Source organism: Acipenser ruthenus, chromosome 6, assembly GCF_902713425.1.
Source record: "Acipenser ruthenus chromosome 6, fAciRut3.2 maternal haplotype, whole genome shotgun sequence".
NCBI lineage: Eukaryota > Metazoa > Chordata > Actinopteri > Acipenseriformes > Acipenseridae > Acipenser > Acipenser ruthenus.
Window position 1 is genome coordinate 77712097 of NC_081194.1, and position 23186 is coordinate 77735282.

The 23186-nt window shown below is 38.8% G+C and overlaps 1 protein-coding gene across 1 annotated transcript in view; it reads left to right on the plus strand.

Annotated features, from left to right (window-relative positions):
* Nucleotides 1-403: 403 nt before the first annotated feature.
* Nucleotides 404-23186, plus strand: part of LOC117411549 (probable G-protein coupled receptor 63) — a 29841-nt gene continuing 7058 nt past the window's right edge. The window contains exon 1 of the mRNA XM_034019191.3: nucleotides 404-1160. The gene's annotated coding sequence lies outside the window, so the exon portion shown is untranslated. The remainder of the gene's footprint in view (nucleotides 1161-23186) is intronic.

Below are 23186 nucleotides of genomic sequence, written 5' to 3' on the forward strand. Positions count from 1 at the left end.
TGCCCTACTCTGAGTGAATCAATGGGAGATACAAGTCAGGCAGGAAGGAGGGACATTGCCCAACTGCATTGAGGAAAAAAAAAATTGTACTTTTTTTTTGTTTTGTTTTGTTTTTGTTCACAGGTCAAGTCAATGTGAAGAGCAACCATTTCCAGTGTTTGGATATACACCGATTTTATTTATTTATTGTGTAGGCTTATTGGTTTAGAAGCCCTAGATAAGATTATGACTAAAAATCGCAGAACCCAGCTTGCAAACACCTGCTTTCTACAACACACTCCTACACGTGCCTTGTGAGTCCACACAACCTAAGTGGAACGAAAGGAAGAGACCCTTCTGGGATTGGTGATTTATTTAATATATGCGTTCCAGCAGAATCATGCTGAAAGATGATTGGATCACGACTGAGTCAGTTCAAACGCTTCCTGGTGTGAATGTTGTCTGAAAACCACTGCGGTGTTGTTACTGTGTTTCTGAATCCAGTCATATACAGAACCTCAGCACTGTAAATCAGAGCAAGTGGTCACAGTTAGCTAGCGTGGAAAGGCAGACGCATAAAGGAAATACAAAATGAAACATCGCTAATTTATATATTTTGTACAACAACTAAACCTAGGTTTTTGTTAGGTGAAAAGCGAAGGCGGTGCAAATAGGCATCATTTGTTGAGTTGGAGGTGAACTATGTGGAAAAACGTGTGGTGAGAGAAGGAAAATGGGTTGTCCACGGTTTCTAGGTTCATAGATTTAAGAAAAAAATGAAATAAAATAAATGGTTCCTGCAGCATTTGACAGTTTCGCAGGACACTTAAGACTTGAGTGATCTCTCAGTGTACAGAAAATCAGACAATTGACTCCAAAGCGACAATACAAAGGAGGAAACAGAAAAGGCATGTGAACCGAAACATATTCAATCGATCGACCAAGCTTAGAAAATATGTTGGAGATTTGCGCGGTGTCTTACTGCGTTTAGACTTTTTTTTTTAGTTTTATTACTTGACTTTTAGAAAGAAGGTTTGGCAACACAGACTGCACACTCCTGCATATATCTTTCTTTAAAAAGCGTTACCGTACAAACGGTGAATAAGTACAATCGCAGAACCAATGAATGGGACGGATCTGAATTCTGGGAACAAACCGGGAAAGCATTAGAAAATTGACAGGTAACATTACATTTTACACATGTTTATTTTATTAATTTTTTTCTCAAATTTCATGTGTCACCTGGTACATGTATAGTACATTTCCTACATACATTTTCTTCTGATTTCATTTATAATTGGCACCAATTTATGTATTCTTAGGTAGTGTAATTCATTGGCAAAATGAAGTCAGCGTTTAAATCATAACTTAAGTCTTACTAATTAAGTTCTTACTAAAATGTGTCTTTGTAACCTTTTAACTAGTATACTGGACACATATGTAAGAGTGATAATATGTGCTTTATTAACGCTAGTGAGTGTTGTGACAGAAGACACAAATCAAACACTAGAGCATATTAGGTGAGTGATCAGGCCAGTGAAGGGAAGTGTAGGCAGCCAGTACTGTACTGAACTATTCAGCAATGTGCGGGTAGTGTCATGGGGGCTAAGCCATTAGCAGCAATCCTCTCGCAGCCTTTGTATACCGAACTCAGAAGAGATGCTAATGTAATGGGCGCTCTCCAGGCTAATGGTATGAAATTCAGCCCTACCTTTTTTTTTTTTTTTTAAGTTCTCTGCTTTTGTCTTGCAAGGTTCAATTCACCCTGGTAGCATAACAATGAAACGTGTTGTGAAAGTGTCAGGCATTGTTGAATGTTATTTGCCTGATGCATGCTGTATCCAGCTGGAAAAAAAGCCAGTTACATCTGTGGAAAATAGTATTTCCTCGAAAAGGGCCGTGGTGCCTCCATTGAAGTTGTGGTTGTCTCGGCTCTACAGATCTTGCAGATGCAGTATTGGAAAACTTAACCTGATCCATAACAGTTTGGATGGTGTGATAATGATGGCTAGTAGTTAAATCTCCTGTTAACTATGGGTGTTGATTCCATCACTACTATATATACTTATTTTGCATATTTGTTACCAATCAGAAAATCTGTTGTAAAAAGCCCACTAATAGAATTATTACTTTTTAATATCATTATTGAAGCGCCTTGAACCTCTTAGTATGAAAGGCGCTCAACAAATAAAGTTTTATTATTATTATTATTATTATTATTATTATTATTATTATTATTATTATTATAATATAATTTGCATGTGTACTGTACAACTGACTTTGAATAAATTCTGCAGTATAAATTTGCTACTGTGTAAGCCACACACTGAGGTTAAAACATCTCATACTTGACACACATATTTCTAATTGCACCATCCATAACTTGAGAAACACTAATTTTATGTGGCAAATTCTACATTTCTAAACCTTTATACATCTTATAATGTTTAACACCTGTTGTGTGTACAGCAGTCAACTCCAGTAGTAACATCCAGCTAGAATTTCATTTAAATGTGGAAAAAGTGATTAAACCTGCAGTGTTGCGTTTGACCATGTTTTAAAATTTGTATTCGGCACAAACATGACATAAAAAACGATATGGAAACTGAGAATGTGTGTGTGAAGCAGTGCCAATTAAGGGCGTGCATTCATTTATTTGTTTGGTTATGAAGACACAAATATAGGATCAGTGTGTGTTATTTAAGAGCTGAATATTTGAGACTGTTTAAATCTTCACATTTGTCTGTTCTAAAATATTTTGGGTTAATGTGCTCACCATGTTCAGTTCTGGTGCTGTATAAATATTTTTTTTGTTTATTATTAAAATCTATACTGAATGAGCCAACATTACCTTTTAAAAATACCTAACTGCTGCCAGTGCAGATGTTTGCATTATTTGCATTTTCTTCAAACAATTAATTTTCTCTTAGTCCAGCGAGAAAGTTGTAATAATATTGTTAAATCTATCCTGTACATTTGAATGTCTGTTTCATTATTTGTTGGGTACAGGTGTAAATTATTCATGTACAACCTCATTTTTATTTTGCTGTACCAAAAATCTTAAATTCTGTTTTTCTTTTTATCTGTATTGATTGAATAATCCCAACAATACAATAATGTGCGGTGAATGTTTTGTCAATAATGTATACGTATATTATGATATTTGAAGCCCAAGGTTAGATTGTACAGTCTGTAAATATCTAATACCTAATTTATTTTCTAATTTGATGTTGTCTACAAGTAACAAAATAACAACAATATGGTGAGTGCTTTATATTTGTGTGTAATATTAGATGTACAAATAACACATTTTTAGCCAAAGGGTCTGTAAAGTAACATGCAATTTACTTGATTTTAACAACTAAGGTGCAATACTGAGTCTTCAGGGTACTCCTGCATTTAATCCGACACAAACTTCCAATGAAACATATTTTGAAAGGTAAAATATGTAGGGCCAGATTAAAGATCAGTAACTTAATGCTTTTTTTTTTTTCTTTTTTAAACCAGAAAATTGGACAACAAGGTGACTTCATTAAATCATTATTATTTATTTCTTAGCAGACGCCCTTATCCAGGGCGACTTACAGTCGTAAACAAATACATTTCAAGAATCACAGTACAAGTAATAATACAATTAAGAGCAAGATAAATACAATGACTTTGGTTCAAGCAAGTACAAGTGTGACAAAATACAATTCAGTAATACAGCAGATAACAGTGTCAGTGATAGTTACATCAGGATATAATTAAATACAAAATACTACAGATTAAAATAACACTTGGCAGATTACAGTACTCTAAAGTACAGGATTAAATGCAGTAAAAAATAGGGGGCAGATAAGAGCAAGTAAAGCGCATTTAAGGAAGGGTGATAAGTGTCCCAGGGGAAAAACAGAGGAGTTCTACAGGTGCTGTCTGAAGAGGTGAGTCTTGAGGAGGCGCCGGAAGGTGGTCAGGGACTGGGCAGTCCTGCCATCTGTAGGAAGGTCATTCCACCACTGCGGGGCGAGGGTGGAGAAGGAGCGGGCTATGGAGGCAGGGGAGCATAAAGGAGGTAGAGCCAGTCTTCTAGTGCAGGCGGAGCAGAGAGGTTACCATATTATCAGGGATGTTTTTTTCTTCAATTTATTGACACCATAGCAACTCAGAAGCCGTTAAAATAACTATATGATAACACAGTCATGGGGTGTGTCTATTGTATGGTTAAGTATTCAGTGGCTCTCTAATCAAGTTGAGTGTATTTCTCGTGCACTATAAACTAGAGGTACAATTCATTGTTTTCTTTCTATTGTCATATGACCGAAACATGTTATGTTAAAGATAGGATGCTCTATAGTGAATGGACAATGTGCAAAACTTGGCAGTGTTTTAAATTAGAAATGTTGCCTAAAGGATTAGAAGTGGTTTCAATCCAAACTGGCTAAAATCAATCCAGTCTGTGGGAATATAGCAGCATGTTAAAAAGATTCTGCATCTCTGGTGTTATTTTTCTGTCTCTCATATATTCCCATTGGTTTATGGATTTTCTTTTATTAATTAGGATGTATCTAAATCAGACAGGTATAATATAACTTGCATATAAAAGACTATTTAATCCACCAATACAGACTAATTCTTTGTAATACCTTTCCTGCTTTGTTAATAGGTCCTACATGACCAAATTTATGGTACTAATATTAATAATCGATTAGTTACAAGGGGCAAGTTCTCCTGATGAATAGGGGCAGGGTGTCGTGTTGCAAGTATTCGAGTCATAAACGTGAAAAGCACTGCATATATTAGAATATTTAGCAGACGTTCCTATCTTGACTGAGTGGTACGTTTAACACCTGAGTGAGTGATACAAAGACATTATTCCTTCTGTTGAAAGGCTTGCAGCAAGATCAGATTTTAGCTTTATGTGAAGTTCCTTTACATGTTGAAATATTCATTTGTTAACACTCATTCTGGTGTTAAGGTAGACGTATGCAAATACAAATTATTATTATTATTATTATTTGTTTATTCAGCAACATATAATTAGATATAGTTCCTATATTATAATATTTGTAAATGAACTTATTTTTCTGTATTCTAAACAAGAAATACCTGATTTGCCACTTGTTTCGTAGGCTAGAGACTAAGTACCATATACAATTACAACATCTGGTAATTGTTAACACTTATTTAAGAAGTTCTGACAAGTCTCACTATTAAAATAATTAGTTGCACATACCAAGCAATTAAAGTTAAATACATTGATATGCAGATTTTTAAATACACAGTGGCTCTCAAAAGTATTCACCCCCTTGGACTTCTCCACATTTTATTGTGTTACAACATGGAATCAAAATGGATTTAATTAAATGGATTTTGCCACTGATCAACACAAAAAGTCCATAATGTCAAAGTGAAAAATAAAATCTACAAATTGTTCTAAATTAATTACAAATACAAAACAGAAAATAATTGATTGCATAAGTATTCACCTCCTTGAGTCAATATTTGGTAGAGGCACCTTTGGCAGCAATTACAGCCATGAGTCTATTTGGATAAGTCTCTACCAGCTTTGCACATCTGGACACTGCAATTTTTGTCCATTCTTCTTTGCAAAATTGCTCAAGCACCGTCAAGTTGGATGGGGACCTTTGGTGAACAGCAATTTTCAACTCTTTCCACATATTCTCAATTGGATTGAGGTCTGGGCTTTGACTGGGCCACTCCAGGACATTGACCTTTTTTGTTTTTAAGCCACTCCAGTGTGGCTTGGCTGTATGTTTGGGGTCATTGTCCTGCTGGAAGATGAATCTTCTCCCAAGTCCCAGGTCTCTTGCAGACTTCAGCAGGTTTTCCTCCAGGATTTCTCTGTACTTTGCTGCATCTATTTTGCCCTCTATCTTCACAAGCTTTCCAGGCCCTGACACAGAGAAGCATCCCCATAGCATGATGCTGCCACGACAATGCCTCACGGTAGGGATGGTGTTCTCAAGATGATGTGCGGTGTTAGGCTTGCACCAAACATACCGCTTAGCGTTGGGGCCAAAAAGCTCTATTTTGGTCTCATCAGACCATAGAATCTTCTTCCACTTGGTCTCAGAGTCTCCCACATGCCTTCTGGCAAACTTTAGCCGAGATTTGATGTGTTTTTTTCAACAATGGCTTTCTTTTGCCACTCTCCCATAAAGGCCAGTTTTGTGAAGCACCTGTATGCACAGTGTCTCCCAGCTCAGCTGTGGAAGACTGTAACTCCTTTAGAGTTGCCATAGGCCTCTTGGTGGCCTCCCTGACTAGTGCCCTTCTCGCCCGGATACTCAGTTTTTGAGGACAGCCTGTTCTAGACAGATTCACAGTTGTGCCATATTCTCTCCATTTCTTAATAATGGACTTTACTGTGCTCCGGGGGATATTCAATGCCTTGGAAATGTTCTTATATCCTACCCCTGATTGGCGCTTTTGAAGAACCTTATTCCGGATTTGCTTTGAATGTTCCTTCGTCTTCATGATGTAGTTTTTGTTAGGAAATGTACTAACCAACTGTGGGACCTCCCAGAGACAGGTGTATTTAACCTGAAATCATGTGAAAGACCTTAATTGCACACAGGTGGACTCCATTCAACTAATTATGTGACTTCTAAAGACAATTGGTTGCACCAGAGCTTATTTAGGTGTGTCATAGCAAAGGGGGTGAATACTTATGCAGTCAATTATTTTCTGTTTTATATTTGCAATTAATTTAATTGAGAACCACTGTAAGCTTTTTTAGAAGCACAGGCACTGCAGAAGGCCCTTACAAATACAAGGATCTGTTCTTGGCCCCCTTCTCTTCAATATCTACATGCTTCCCTTGGGTCACCTCATCCGCCAACACAGCCTCATGTTTAACTCCTATGCTGACAACGACACCCAGCTCTACTTAAAACTCGACCCTGGATGTCCCTCTGCCATGGTCCGGCTCTCGGCTTGCATTCAGGACATCGAGGCCTGAACACTAGCAAATCTGAACTCCTTCTGGTAGGATCTAAAACTCAACTTAAGAATCTAAATATAGCTGCCCTGAACCTCGGAAACTGTCTGCTGCTGCCTTCCCCCACAGTAGGAAGCCTTGGTGTACTTCTTGATAGCAACCTCTCCTCTGATGCCCACATCTCCTCCGTGGTCAACTCTTCTTTCTACCATCTTCAAAACATCACCGTCACAACAGTCCGTCCCTACCTTTCCCTCCCAGATGCGGAGATACTTTGTCATGCATTTGTCTCCTCTCGACTCGACTACTGCAACTCTGTATATGGTGGTCTCCCGGCACGCACCATAAACCGACTGCAGCTTGTTCAGTATGTCTCTGCCAGGATCCTTACCAGATATAAAAAACATGATCACATCACCACCCGTCTTGCCCAGCTGCACTGGCTACCTGTAAGGTTCAGGATTACACTATGTAACACAATTTTTGTTCCTGGGTAGTAAGTGTTATTTCCTAATTGCTTATGCCTCAAAAGTATAGAACATGGCTATTATTCCCCACAAACTTTGCTTTTGTGACCAGGACAGTGATATTTTGAAATGTACCTATTTCCAATGAGAAAACGGGCGAATTTGTATCTTTTCGTTCAGAAAAAAACAACATATGAATCCAAATTAACATGTATTTATACTAAAGTAATACAAAAATGACTACAAAAGATTTAGAAGTGAGTAGTTTTTCGAGATTTACGATTATACTGTAAATCACTTTCACGAATCAGCTCCCAAATGTAGTCTCCCATCATGTTCTCGTTATACTGTACTTGGTAGCGGCGTTCAAAGTCCAGTATATCCTGGTGGAAGGATATACTGGACTTTGTGAAGGAACATTGTGCAGCCATGTTTGATGGGGATCTTTTGTGAGATGCTTAAAATAATGTTCATGCTAAAATTGCGTAGACAAGCCTAAAGAAAATATTCAAAGTAATGGGAATATTAAACAAAGTTAAGGTGAGCTCTGTTTTGTTCAACTTCCACGTCTATAAATATTCACGTTGTCTCTTTTTTTAATATTTCAGTGCATCTATGCATGGGATTACTTAAGATGAAACATTCTTCCTGTCCTGTTACCAGGGAGACCAGGGTTAGAGGCAAATTGCTGCATAGATAAACATATGCTCAGTTGTACTGTAGGAAGGTAAGCATTCATATTCCATAAATAATAATTAAGCCTTGAAGCTTCAATATCCTTCTGCAGCAAATAACATTTAGCAAACAAGGCAACAGCGTGACTAAGAGTATATTTATTTGAGGGAATGAGGATGGGGGAGGCCCAGGACCTCTGTTGTTAGTCTGAAAGGACGACTGGCAGAGGTTAACCAAGGCAGGGTGATGGGACCAATCAACCCCTGAAATAGGGTTGTAGCTGCAAAGAGAAACAAACCAACTTCATGACAGAAGGAAGGATGTAAGTCCCAGTTTTTAAACGATTGGGGTAAACCAATGAGGGCAAGAGAGGGGCTGTTGGCTGGCCTCTGGTAGTGCAGTCACAGTGTTGTTGAATCCCTAACAAATGTGCTACTGTTTGTTATTATTATAACCCCCTATGGATGGAATCCCTTGCGAAGGGGATATCGTGGAGGCGGTCATTCACACTTTACACTTTTCCACACACCTGGAGAACCACTTCTCCAATTGTGATGAAAATGTGGAACTGTATTAATATTATTTACCATAAATTCTTGAGAATATTTGATTCTGGGGATATAGGGCAGTGTCTGAATGTCCATCCTTCTGTATGTCATGTTTTTGCGTATGTCTAGAGAATCTAATATCAAATTGTAATTAGTCATTGCATGGTTAATTTTTATTGTATACATTACATACTGTTGATATATGTCACGGTCTAATGTTTAATTCACAGCTTAGACGGAGGATGTATGTTACTGAAATACTTGTTTTGCTTTGTATGCGATTATCATATGTGAGAGTGCACGTCTTAAATACCCTGAATGCACTTATAACAATGAAGTACTTAACTTTAATATGGTTTACTGTTTGCTTTCTTATTTATCGTTGTTTTTTAAACAAGCATGTCAGTGACATTCATTCCTCTGTCGTTGCTAGCAATACACACTTAGAGCTATCCATAACGTGACAAAGTAGATCACCATAACCTAAATCCACTGTATGCACATGCAAAATACTATCACAGATTGTAATAAACTCAAAAACGAGTTTAATCACAATTGGACATATGGTTATCTAGATATAACTTTGAATGAGTGACAGAGAAGAAGCCATATACCCCTGATTTATGAAACTGTTTTGCTAAAGTCGTCCCCTAGCATGTTTAATCACTATAGGACAACAGCTCCAGATACATGCAGAACTGTCAAGAGTCACCACTGTGCCTCCCGTTGAGGATGTGCACCCCTAATGGGGGATAATTAATTGCACAGAGATTTCTCACAGACTGTTCTGGTAACTGTTTCCTTGGCAACAAGGAGGCTGCAAAGTAGATGCAAGGTTGTGGTCTTTATTGGATGCATATCTACCCCAAAGCAGTTTCTACAAAACTGCCACATTAAGAAATGCAGGAAATAATTGCACATTGTTTTCCTTTCTTGGTTTATTTATTGGTCAAAGCTGCATTTAGTTGGTATTGTGAATCGCCAAGTATTATTGAATGAGCACTAGGGTTAGTGGAAAAGAAAAAGGGTGGAGAGCAGAATAGTAGTAAAGAACCAACAAGTTGTGAACGCTTTGCCAGATCGAGACTCAAGTCAGTAAGCAAGAGAAACCAACATTTACTAGCAGCAAGTTTGTCTTTATTTTTTAGTTTGTTTCTACATTGTGACTTGCATTGTACCATATCTGTATAGAGAGGCTGTCTGGCACCTCGCACTAGCGTGTTGAAATCTCACCTTGTGAAGAAATGATTATTCCAGTGGGCACACCAATGTTGGAGAAAGAAGAAAGGTAATGTCTATTGTACTTGTCCTTGAACACAGGTTTTTAAGGCTGTTTTACTCACTCAATACTTGCCTTACCGTTGTATAATAATGCAGTGGTATAAACTTCTTGCATGTGCTTCATCAGTCATGGGCCACGGACACAGGTGCATGAACTAAGAAACAGCAGAATCCAATAAGCCCAATGTGCCTAGTTGCCCAATTAGTCAGTACATGTCAGCATTTTTTTTTTTTTTTTTTTGTCCAATGTGACCTAAACATTTCACATAAAGAACACTACATCTTGAAACTTAAATACGCAGGCAGCCATTAACACAGTGGGTATAGTGACAGAAATGCTCATAAGGTACTATGTGTAAAAATATCTTTAACAAGATACTAGTTTATCTAGAATCAGGAAAGTGTTAATTTGACAAAAAGCTTCCATTCTGTACTGTCTGCTTCTCTTGTGACCTAGACATTCTGTCCTAGTGCTGCAATGCATCATTGGCGTGAAACATCTTATTGTATAGTATATCTTAAGAAAGCATGTGTTTGTGCATGTGCATTTTGAGGCGATACCAAAAAACTGGGTTACAGTAACCTTGATTTTTAAAGACTAAGCTGTTACAAAAAATGAACTCTTCGCTGTTATTTATTTCATAGGCCATCCTGACGTGGCTGATAAGTTATTGCCACATACTGAACCCTGTGGTATCATATATATGTCATCATTTAAACATAGCTCCTTAATCTCTGCTGGGTAGTACAGTTCAATTGTATTGCAAACTAAACACTTTAATGGGATGTCAGTTGTTTTGTTAGAAGAAATGTTCCTGAGTGTGTCTGGCAGTCATTTTCTGTTGCTGTTCAGTGGTCCACTGTGACTCTTTGATGTACACATCCTAATTAAAGGGATTCATCCATCATATTGGCTGGGGGTGAGTCATGCTTTAGAACTGCACAGTAGGAGAGAAAATGAGCTGAAAGGATGCCTTCTTGTGCTCCTTTCCAGCTCAGCCACTGCGTTGAAATTGCTTCCTATTGTCCAGAATTTTTATTTAATTTTTTTTAGTGTAGTGAAAGTATAATCAAATCATTGTTACAGAGCGAGGTGTTTGTGACGACACACTGGGTAAAGCGGACAGTAGCATTTTAAACAGGACTGAGTTAGCTACAGGATCTTGGTTGGGTCTTGTTGCTAGCTGCAAAACCTACTCTGCATGCAATGGTATCTCTCCTGAACAAGAAACTGGGAAATGCGTTTTCTGGTTACTATGGTTTCAGTAGATACCTTTCTGTCTAAGGAGAGAAACAATTACCCTTCATTTTTAAGCAGCACTTAAATCACTTGGAATAGTTTTGTAGTTTAATGAATACTGTACGGTATGCCAGAATCCTTGTGAAACTTGATAAATACCTTAATTTTTTATTTATTTTTTTGGTATTCTCCTGGTATTGCCTAAATGGTCCCACTGTCTAGACAATGTAATAAACTCTGTTAAAGCTGGATGTTCTCATTGAAGAGCTTGCCTGATTAAATGCAAAAGAGCCCTGTGGGACAGTTTCCGTGGAAATTGTAGGTCATTGAAACAAAGTTTAAGCCAATTGTGGCTCATTATGAAAAAAAGAGGAAAGGAACTGTGAACTAATCATGCTGCTGTTGGTTCTTATTTTTAATTTTGCAGTATGTAAATATGAAAGCCTGTAGTTTTAATATTAAACTCCCCTGCCCCATGTCCACACATGGCCCTTATCTCCTTATATATTTATAAAATTATTTATTTATAAAATGTTTTTCGACAAACTGCTTATGCATTAGGGCTGCAACGAAGTGTACATTTTGACCTTCGAAGGTTCGGAACACATTACCAAAGAAAGCTTCGAACCTTCGATGGTGCTCATTTGCATAATTTACTGGTGACGTCACTGTAGCTACTTGTTTGTATTTGATTGAAAATCCTATTATTTTACAGGTGAGCCATATAAATTGAATAAAACTTTCATATGTAGTTTAAAAATATGTTATATAGTACAGTAATCAAGTTTTCATAATTTAAAAGTTGTTTATTTCCACATAATTGATGCTGCTTGCGAGTAAGCTTGCATTGCAGCAGCACTAACTGCAGCGGACTTGGGCAAAACAAACTTAATTTAACAGTCACCATTCCAAGCAGGTTATCAGTCAGTCACATTTTACTACTACTAAAAATAATATTATTATTAATAATAATAATAATAATAATAATAATAATAATAATAATAATAATAATATGAACTTACGATTGTCAAGTGACCCCAGAGATTGGATGTGCTTCCATGATACATCAACAAACACTTGCACAGTTTGCATTCAGCTTTTTTATTTATTTATTTTTTCGTCTGGGCATTTAACACTAGAAGGACCGGAGATATAGTCATACCTAGAAGCCCCGCAGCAGTCTTTCTGACGGCTGTATTCAAAACACTGTAAATAGTATAACGAAAGGAGAAACAGTTGGATGTAATTAGTTTTTTTTTTTTGAGTACATCACAAACATCTGAACAATGCCTATAGGAAGTATTCACCCCCCTTGGACGTTTTCACAATTTGTTGTGTTACAACCTGAAATCTTGAGGCATTTAAATGGGATTTTTTGGGATCAATTAAAAATAAAAACCTGAAAAGTGTTCATTAGATAAGTATTCACCCCCTTTGCTATGACACTCCTAAGTAAGCTCAGGTGCAACCAATTGCCTTCAGAATTCACACAGTAAGTTAAATGGAGTCCATCTGTGTGCAATAAAATTGGTTCACATGATTTCAGATTAAATACACCTGTCTCTGTAAGGTCCGACATTTTGGAAAGTGCATTCAAAGCAAAGATACTACCATAAAGACCAAGGAGCTTTCAAAACTCCGGGATAAAGTTGTGGAAAGGCACAGATCAGGGAGGGTATAAAACAATTTCAAAGGCATTGAATATCCCTTGGTGCACAGTCAAGTCAATGATTAAGAAGTGGAAGGTATACAGCACCACCCAGAATCTGCTTAGAGCAGGCCGTCCTCCCAAACTGAGCAGCCGGGTAAGAAGGGCATTGGTCAGAGAAGCCACCAAAAGGCCAATGACAACTCTGAAAGACCTACAGCGTTCCATGGCTGAGATGGGAGAAACTGTCCATTTGTCAACAATACACAGTAAGCTGAGGTACTCCACAAATCTGGCCTGTATGGAAGAGTGGCAAGAAGGAAGCCATTTCTGAAAAACGCCCATGTAAAATCCTGCTTGGAATTTGCAAAAAGGCATGAGGGAGACTCTGAAAAGATGTGGCAAAAGATTCTGTGGTCAGAAAACAAAAATTGAACTATTTGGCCTAAATGCAAAGCGTTATGTCTGGCGCAAACCCAACACAGCACATCACCCAGGTAACACCAGGTAACCCTACTGTGAAGCATGGTGGTGGCAGCATCATGCTATGGGGATCCTTTTCATCGGCAGAGACTGGGAAACTTGTCAGGGTAGAGGGCAAAATGGATGGAGCTAAATACAGGCAAATCCTTGAGGAAAACCTGCTTCAGTCTGCAAAAGACCTAAGACTGGGACGGAGATTCACCTTTCAGCAGGACAATAACCCCAAGCACACAGCCAAAGTGACACAGCTTTCACGGAATACATCTGATCCAAAACATCAACTCCATATTTTGTTGTGTTGTAAAACTCCACAGTCTCTGGTATTTATTTTCACTAGTCCCAATGCTAATTGACTGACCAAAGCAGCGCAGCTGGCAAGCAGGTGCCAGCCTTCAAAAGGCTGATTGAAAACAATAGACTGTCAGTCATTCACTCAGGCAGAAAGTAGAGACTAATCTGATTACAGCTAAACACATTGCGGACTGGTAAATAAAAATAATAAAGTAGAATACAGTTCTGTATAATCAAAATGCAATTGTTTTTTGTGTGGCAGTCAATGTGACTGCTCCCGGGGCTTTTGGGTATAATGTAATATATCTCCTTTATTTCTGCACTCCCGCGTTTCATGCTTTGTGAGAATATTTAATACATACGGACAGAAAGGTACATGAACGCACAGCCCCATATGTGTTACACGACTGGAGAAAATTACATTTTAAAACCAAAAACCGCCAAAATGACCGCCGCGGGGCTTAACAAAAAAAACCCCTAAACAGCAGAGGGGTTTCGAGACATTTTTTTCAATACAGCTTACGCTATACAGCGCTTTGCTGTTGAGATGGCGAATGAAGAAATTTGCCTCTGGTTAACACGAGCTGGAGGGAGGAAATTAAATTGTTCGCGTATATTTTGTATGTTTCAAACATATTCTACCATAGCACTTCTCTTACACTGTCTTGTACACGGGGTATTCAGTACATATTTAACCAAAGCAATACGAGCCCTATAGGTAGCCCCCCGCCTTCATCGCTTGTTGAGTTTATTACAGTGTATGGTTTGCCTTTTGGTTTTTATTGGTATAGGTTTTTTCAGGAGCAGCATCTTAACAGGTGCATAGTAGAAAGGAAACCCTGGCTGATGTATTTTCTTTGTGATTGGAAATCAAAGCATGTTTTGTCAATGGTTTTTACTGTAGTGCTGCTTTCATCTTTGAGGAGAGAATTTTATGAGACACCTGCTGTTGTGCTCATCGTACATCCTTTTTATTTAAAGGAAACAAATCTGTGTAATATCTAATGTTTTCACTCAAGAATATTGCAGTAGAACCAAAACATTTTGACCATCAATATAGTAGATATTTTGTTGCGGTAGATTTGATGTATTTTTTTCCTTTTAAATATATGGGATTAGGCTACTTGCTGTATAATGTAGTGTGTTGTGCTTCTTTAATTGTCCAGACCAACGGTTATTTTAAATTCCAGCATATGCCTTTTCACAGAAGCAGTGGAGAGTGCCTTTGAGAGGCAATTAATTTATAATTTGCCAGGCAAGACTTCCATCTGTCGTTTCTCAAAAGTAGCATTCTGTTTTTTTTTAAACTGCGTTCCATCACTCTCCTAGAGCTTTCAGGAAAGACAATCTGCAATATTTAATTCTTTCTAATTTGTGTCTGATTGTATACTACATTGGCATGAGTGATGCAATAACCCTGTATGAAGCTTATTTGTCACAGATTAAAAAACAACATGTGTGTAATAATGTTTTCCCTTGTCTGCACAAATGTAGTTCAGTTTTTTGGTAAAATTAAATTTCGCTTTTACCGAAAACTGATTTGATGTCAAAAACAGCTGAAAAGATTGGCCATCTGGTTCCTTGTATCTGATTGATCTAAAAATGTAGAGTCCTAAAGGATACAAGTGATTCAGCATCAACAACATGACTAGGTGATCCATTCCATACACCCACTACTTTTGTGTATGAAGTAGAGAACCAATCAGGCAAGTTTACGTTTAAGTTTACGTTTAAGCATCTAAGGTTGAGCTGGAGAGATATTTGGAGGAAACACATACAGATTCAAAAAGGCAGGAGCCTATGTCAATTCCGTCAGACATCCCACCTATCAATCAACCAAATGGAGGACTGTACACCTAAGTGGAAAGAAGTAGAGCAAGCTGTGAAAAAGCAAGGGCTTCATCATCTCCAGGGCCTAATGGAGTTCCATACAGAGTGTACAAGAGTGCTTCAGGAGTTCTACGAATTCTGTGGAAATTGATGAAAGTGGCATGGGAAAAACAGGTTGTACCAAGAGCATGGCGCCGAGCAGGTGGAGTCTTTATACCTAAAGAAAAAGATTCTACAAGCATCAGTCAGTTTTGTCCTATTTCCCTATTAAATGTAGAAGGCAAGATTTTCTTCAGCATTATTGCTCAGAGATTGTCAACTTACCTATTAAAGAACTGCTTCATTGACACTTCAATACAAAAAGCGGGCATTCCAGGTTTCCCAGGATGCTTAGAACACATCAATGTGATCTGGCAACAAATTCAATCAGCTAAAAAGGAGAGGAAGGAGCTCCCATGTGACATTCCTGGATTTGGCTAATACATATGGTTCAGTGCCACATGAACTTCTTTGGGCAGCATTTGATTTTTTCAGTTTACCGATGACAATAACAAATTTAGTGAAAGCCTACTTTGGAGATTTGCAATTTAGTTTTTCAACTTCAGAATTCAGCACTACATGGCATTGCCTAGAGGTTGGAATAATGGCAGGATGCACCATTTCTCCACTGGCTTTTACCATGGCAATGGAGGTAATCATTAGGACATCAAAATGGGTAGTAGGAGGAGAGCGTTTGGCTTCTGGAATGCGACTACCACCAATTCGAGCATACATGGATGACATGACAACCATGACTACAACAGTAGCCTGCACTAATCGGTTATTGGGCAAATTAAACAATAACATTGAATGGGCACGAGTGCAATTCAAGCTCACTAAATTAAGGAGCATCTCTATAATTAAAGGCAAATTAGTAGATAAAACATTCTTCATTAATGGTGAGGCAATACCAACAGTGTCTGCGAAGCCAGTGAAGAGTCTTGGGAGATGGTACGACGGGGATCTAAAGGACACAGTTCGTATGGGAGAAATTAGACAACAATCAGTGGAAGGGTTGAAGAGCATAGACAGCTGCGCTCTATTATTATTATTATTATTATTTATTTCTTAGCAGACGCCCTTATCCAGGGCGACTTACAATCGCAAGCAAATACATTCAAGTGTTACAATATAAGTCATACAATAAGAACAAGAAATACAATAATTCTCAAGTGTGACAAACCACAATTCAATAATACAGCAGATAGTGAAAGTTACATCAGGATATGATTAAATAGTGATAGTTACATCAGGATATGATTAAGTACAAAATACTACAGATTAAACACTTGGCAGATTACAATATTCTGAGGTACAGGATTAAATGCAGTAAAATAGGGGGCAGATAAGAGCAAAATAAAGCATATTTAAATGAAGGGTGATAGTGTCCCAGGATACAACAGAGGAGTTCTACAGGTGCTGTTTGAAGAGGTGAGTCTTAAGGAGGCGCCGGAATGTGGTCAGGGACTGGGCAGTCCAGCTCTACCAGGCAAACTAAAACTCTGGTGCTTTCAGTTTGGTCTACTGCCGAGGTTGCTGTGGCCACTGACTGTGTACGAGGTTTCTTTGACAACAGTAGAGGAGCTGGAAGCTTTAATCAGTTCATTCATCAGGAAATGGTTGGGAGTTCCACGCTGCCTCAGCAGAGTGGGACTTTATGGTAAAGGAATAATGCAGTCCTACCAGTCTCCGCTCTAACCGAGGAGTTTAAGTGCGCCAAGGTCAGACTGGAAATGACATTAGTAGAGTCACGCGACAAATGCGTATGATGTTCTCCCATCACCACAGAACCTAAACCTCTGGGTAGGAGAGGATCCCTCATGTCCTTTGTGTTCATCACCTGCAACATTAAGGCACATTTTGACAGGATGTAAGGTGGTTCTTAGCCAAGGACGGTTTACTTGGCGCCATGACCAGGTGCTGCGATGTTTGGCCTTAGCATTGGAAGACAAGCGTAACATGACCAATAAGTTGCCACCTGTTCCATCAAAACATTACACACAAAAGACAACATTCCTTCGCCCAGGAGAGCAAACACCAAGAAAAGGTGTTAAAACCAATCCTCGCCCAGGACAACTGGAAGCTGCTAGAGACTGGAAAATGCTGGCAGTTGTTGGTCAACGGCTTATTTTTCCACCTGAGATTGCCGCCACTAACCTTCGACCAGATATTGTCTTGTGGTCTGGATCAGCACGCCTTGCTCACCTGGTAGAGTTAACAGTGCCATCGGAGGATGCTGTAGATGAGGCGTATGAGAGGAAGAAACTGCGGTATGCTCAACTAGCCACTGAAGCGGAACAGCGAGGATGGCGAGTCCGGGTTTACCCAGTGGAGGTGGGTTGTTGAGGATTTGTGGCAGAAACGCTGATGTACAGGTAAGTAAGCTGGGCTGAGTTGAGTGGGGGACGGAGGGGGGTGATGCTGGGACGCCAGAATCACCGTCGAGCCCTCTTGAGGTGTCGTGGGCTAGTCGACGAAACACTGAGAATGGGGTTTTCAAGTGGGCACCTTCCAGAGATGTACCCTACTTAGCTCAATCCAGACAGTTGTCATGCTGATGCGCTGGGGAGGCCGCACTGTGGTTGATCCCCGGAGCCAGCATCACAGCCGTTGTGTGTGCCGATGCGCTGTGGAGGCAAAATAAGCTGATCCCTGGAGCCAGCATTACACTTCAGCCATTAACACCAGACAGAAGGATATCTACATCATCATATGGAAGGAAACGTAAATGGATGGAGACACATATGGATCACATTAGTTTACTGTAAAGCTACGTCTTAGTTGGTGCTTATCTTGGCGAGAGCCGAGTTCAAATCACCATGAAGTTTTAACATCTACTCTCATGTAATAGTAATCATAACCCACCGCTTTGCACTCTGTTCGGTACACAAAATGGATTGTGTAGCTTCATCCTCATCATCCAAAAAAAAAAGTTAGAAAATATGAAGACAGTTCCTTGGAATTTGGATTTACCTTTGCTGGAACTGCAGGAGAACCACATCCTCAGTGTGTCATCTGTGGTGAAGTACTGGCTAATGACAGCTTGAAGCCTTGCCAACTAAAACAACATTTGGAGACTTGACATCATGGACTGAAGGATAAGCGGCTTGACTTTTTCAGAAGAAAACTTGATGCATTAAATCAGCAAAAAGGGGCTATAAGCAAGCATTCCACAGAGTCTGCCAAGTGTCTCAAAGCTTCTTATGTCCTGTCATACGCCATGGCTTAACTTTGCAAGCTGCACACCATAGCTGAGACACTGGTTTTGCCTGCTGCAAAGGACATTTGTTCCATTATATTTGGGGAAAGCTCTGCCGTGCTGGTTGGTGAAATTCCGTTGTCAAATGACCGAATTTCATAACTTGCTGATGATGTGAAAAATCAACTGCTTAACTACATCAAGATGAGTACATTTTATGCCATACAACTTGACGAGACAACAGATATCGTTGGAGCTGCACAACTGCTCGTTTACATCAGATTTGTACATGAAGAGTCACTTCTGGAGGAATTTCTTTTTTGCAGACCTCTTCAAACTCGCACAACCGGTGAACAAATATTTGCAATGTTAGATAATTTCATTTGTGAAGAAAGCATGCATTGGGATCAGTGCATTGGGATTTGCAGTTACGAAGCTCGATCCATGACAGGGAAGCAGAGTGGTTTAGTCACCCAAGTTCAGCAAGTGCCCCCCCCCCCCCCCCCCCCGTGCTAAATGGACACACTGCATGATACATAGAGAAGCCTTGGCTGCGAAGAAAATGTCTGAACCATTGAAGTCCGTTATGCAGCAAGTAGTGCAGATAATCAATTTTATAAAAGCACGGCCACTTAATGCACGTTTATTTTCGGTTCTGTGCCAGGAAATGGGATCTGATCACCAGCACCTACTATTTCACACCGAAGTAAGATGGCTATCAAGAGGGAGAGTACTTCTTCGCCTTTTTGAGCTACGTGAGGAGGTTAAAGCATTAATTGGTGCCCGGTCTGATCTTATTAACCACTTTCATGATTGCTCTTGTCTGGCTCTGCTTGCTTATTTCATTCATATTTTTGACCGTCTGAACTCATTAAACGCGTCAATGCAAGGCAAGGATGCAAATATCCTGCTTCTTACAGACAAGGTAACAGCTTCGGTTAAAAAAAAAATATTTGGGCCTCTCGACTGTCAGGGAATTTGACGTGTTTCCTACGTTTTCAGATTTTGTCCAGGATTGTGGCGGCAGTGTGGGTTACAATGATCTTAAAGCCCTCATCGATGAACATGTCATGAGATTGAAACAACAGTTCAGCGACTACTTCCAGGAAGATTACAGTTCACTCGTCTGGGTTCGTGAGCCGTTCGTCACTTCAGTTGGTTCAACCAATGCTTCCGGGGAGATGGAAGAACAGTTTAATGAGCTGACATGCGACAACAGACTGAAGCAACTTTTTGGCACCTGCTCTCTCACACATTTCTGGCTCTCAGTTGCAAAGGAATTCCTACAGCTTTCTCCTGCTGCAGTGAACGTGCTCCTACCTTTTGCTTCCGCGTGCCTGTGCTAAGCTGGATTTGCAGCCGTGAAAACAAAATACAGAAATCGGCTCCAGGTTTCGACCATTTAGCCTCACACTGACCTGCTTTACAGTACCAGGCAAGCTCAAATTTCCCACTGACTGACATCAGCAGCACTATTAAAAGTAAGGTGTGTTTTATTTATTTATGGTTTTTACTGTGCTGTACCTGTATGTCAAAAATCTGAAATAACGCATTAGCAACGCTAGATGGCAGTATATGTACTTTACTTCGTTAGTAAGTCACGCGCATGAGAAGTTGATTTCTGAAATGTGATTTACAACAGTTGCTATTTTTTTCGGGGGGGGGGGGTGGGGTGGTGGAAAATAAAACAAATAAAATGTTACTGTAAAAAAAAGGTTGAGACCCCCTGCTTTAGAGGAAGCACTGCAAAAGCCTATTTAGAGGATATTTGTGTATCATATAAGCCTGTTATAGTATAAGTAGCAAACAAGCAGTGTGGAGCAGCAGTGTGGAGTAGTGGTTAGGGCTCTGGACTCTTGACCAGAGGGTTGTGGGTTCAATCCCCAGTGGTGGACACTGCTGTTGTACCCTTGAGCAAGGTACTTTACCTAGATTGCTCCAGTAAAAACCCAACTGTATAAATGGGTAATTGTATGTAAAAATAATGTGATATCTGTATAATGTGAAATAATGTATAATGTGATATCTTGTAACAATTGTAAGTCTGGATAAGGGCGTCTGCTAAGAAATAAATAATAATAATAATAATAATCACGCCTTTCTTTACCATTCCTTGTGGGGGAAAAAACAGACAGAAATGTTATAGAAACTTGGCCTAAAAGGAGTGTGGAGAGCAGTTCAGCAATATCTTTCATGTTTAATTAGTGTGTGAGATATATGACACCCCCAAAGCAAATATAAATAAATGCACTGCTGTATCAGCAACACATCACACCGCCTACGTGCTGTTTACAGTGCTTGATTTGATTTCATGATATACAGTTTCCTCATAGACATTTCTGTTGTAGGAGGATATGTAATTCAGTGCAGTGAGTAATTGGTAATGCAAGCTAAATACCAGTTGACAGAGGTTTACATAGATGGACCCCACGTTGTGTTTATTCCTGCTATATTATTCTCTCTGATCCTTTGGCCTGGATAAACCTACCTCTCAATCACTAACTGCCAGACCACAGCTATCACTTCAAATCAATACATCCAGTTGTCGTCCTTGCTGTAACCTCCTTATACTTTATTTGTGAAGAGCATTTGTTGTAAAGCACCTTTTGGAATGTATGGGTTCTGTTTAGTTATGAGCACGTGATTCTAAATAAAGCCATTGCAATACTGTATGCTAAAAAATGTACTGTGAAATTAGTGGGGCAACACACAGCAGAAATAGTAATCAGCATGCAGCAGTCTACTCCTATTAGTTTATCTGCAAAGCAAGGTCCATATTGTAAAGACTACAGGCTGCAGATCCCCAGTCTAAAAATGAGTTTTACTTTGAAGGAATAAGAAGCAATAGAGTAAGAGCAATTCGCACATTTTTCTTCTGTGTTTGCAACAAAAAATGTAGTATGTTTGCACATTTTATTTCTAGTTCACAGTACTTAAGCGTGAACTTCCATCTACTTCTTGCAGAGTAGAAATATTTAGAAGAAAAAAACATTCCATTATCTACCTTTTATTATTTATTTCTTAGCAGACGCCCTTATCCAGGGCGACTTACAATTGTTACAACATATCACATTATACATTATTTCACATTATACAGATATCACATTATTTTTACATACAATTACCCATTTATACAGTTGGGTTTTTACTGGAGCAATCTAGGTAAAGTACCTTGCTCAAGGGTACAACAGCAGTGTCCCCCACTGGGGATTGAACCCACAACCCTCCGGTCAAGAGTCCAGAGCCCTAACCACTACTCCACACTGCTGCCCTAGAGGGGGCCACATTTTGTTTTCTATGTTTAAAATTAAAAACATAATGTAAAAATATAAATTAAAGAAGTGAACTGAACCAAAAGCCTTTTAAGAATACAAGTCATGTTAATCACAGAGACTAGTTTATATTGAACAACATAATATTTGTGGCACTTTGTGACATTACTTGTTGCCGGGATCTCAGTCGTATTGCCAGCATGAAAACTGAAATTAAACAAAAATTCAAATAAAACACACTTCAAATAAAACATTCCACGTAACAGAAAGTCACAACAATATATTATATATATATTTTTTTATATATATATAAAATATATATATATATATATATATATATATATATATATATATATATATATATATATATATATATATATAGAATATACAATCTATATAAAAATCACTACGCATTTTCAGTAAGTTGGCACTGTTTAAGCAAGGCATTTCAGAATGACATGCTTGCCTTTTTTCTGTCCCATGAGATTCTGGCTCGTTCTAAAGCTTTTGTCCCAGATGGCTTTCCATAGAGATCACTATGTATGCGCTCGCATAATCTGGGTTGTTTACAAAACAAGTGTTTAACACTGCATGAGATGATAAACTGCAGGATGTTACTTGAAATGCTGAGGACACTATTTGTCATGCGCACCATATCTTTGATATTCCCTTAAGAGGGAATCGCTCTTTTTGTCTTACAAACTTTATACAATGCATAATATACGCATGTGAGGGATTTGTTGGATGCCCTTGCCATTGTCCTCCTATTCAAAATGGCCTGGTAGTCATCTAAAAGGTTGCGTGGATTACTGTAATAATCAAAAGTATATAATTGCGATATACATATATGGGTTATTGATTTCTATTTGGATGTAGAGGCACCAGTATCTCCCTTCCCATGCATGTTGTATGTAATCATACCTACCGCAGTACAGTAAGGGTGACTGGGCTGCATATACCCTGTTCACACGATACAGATACAGGTAAAATTAGTTTTGGTTTAGAATATACCGATACGATAACACTTTCTGTCCTAACTCACTTTTCAACACCAGTACAAAATGGACCTCCGTCATGCTGGGTGCAAATTGTTGTGGGATATAGAGAGCTCAGGAGAAGATTTTCTATTGACAGTCAATGGAGTCGTGTCAGATTGAACTGCTTTGAGCTTATTTTATTGCTGTTTAAAAATAATAAATATATTATTTTATTGCTGTTTACTCTTGCCAAGGGTGTCTTGCCAAATCCTTTACTTTGTTCACTTGAGAATTTGAACAAAAAGATGAATGCT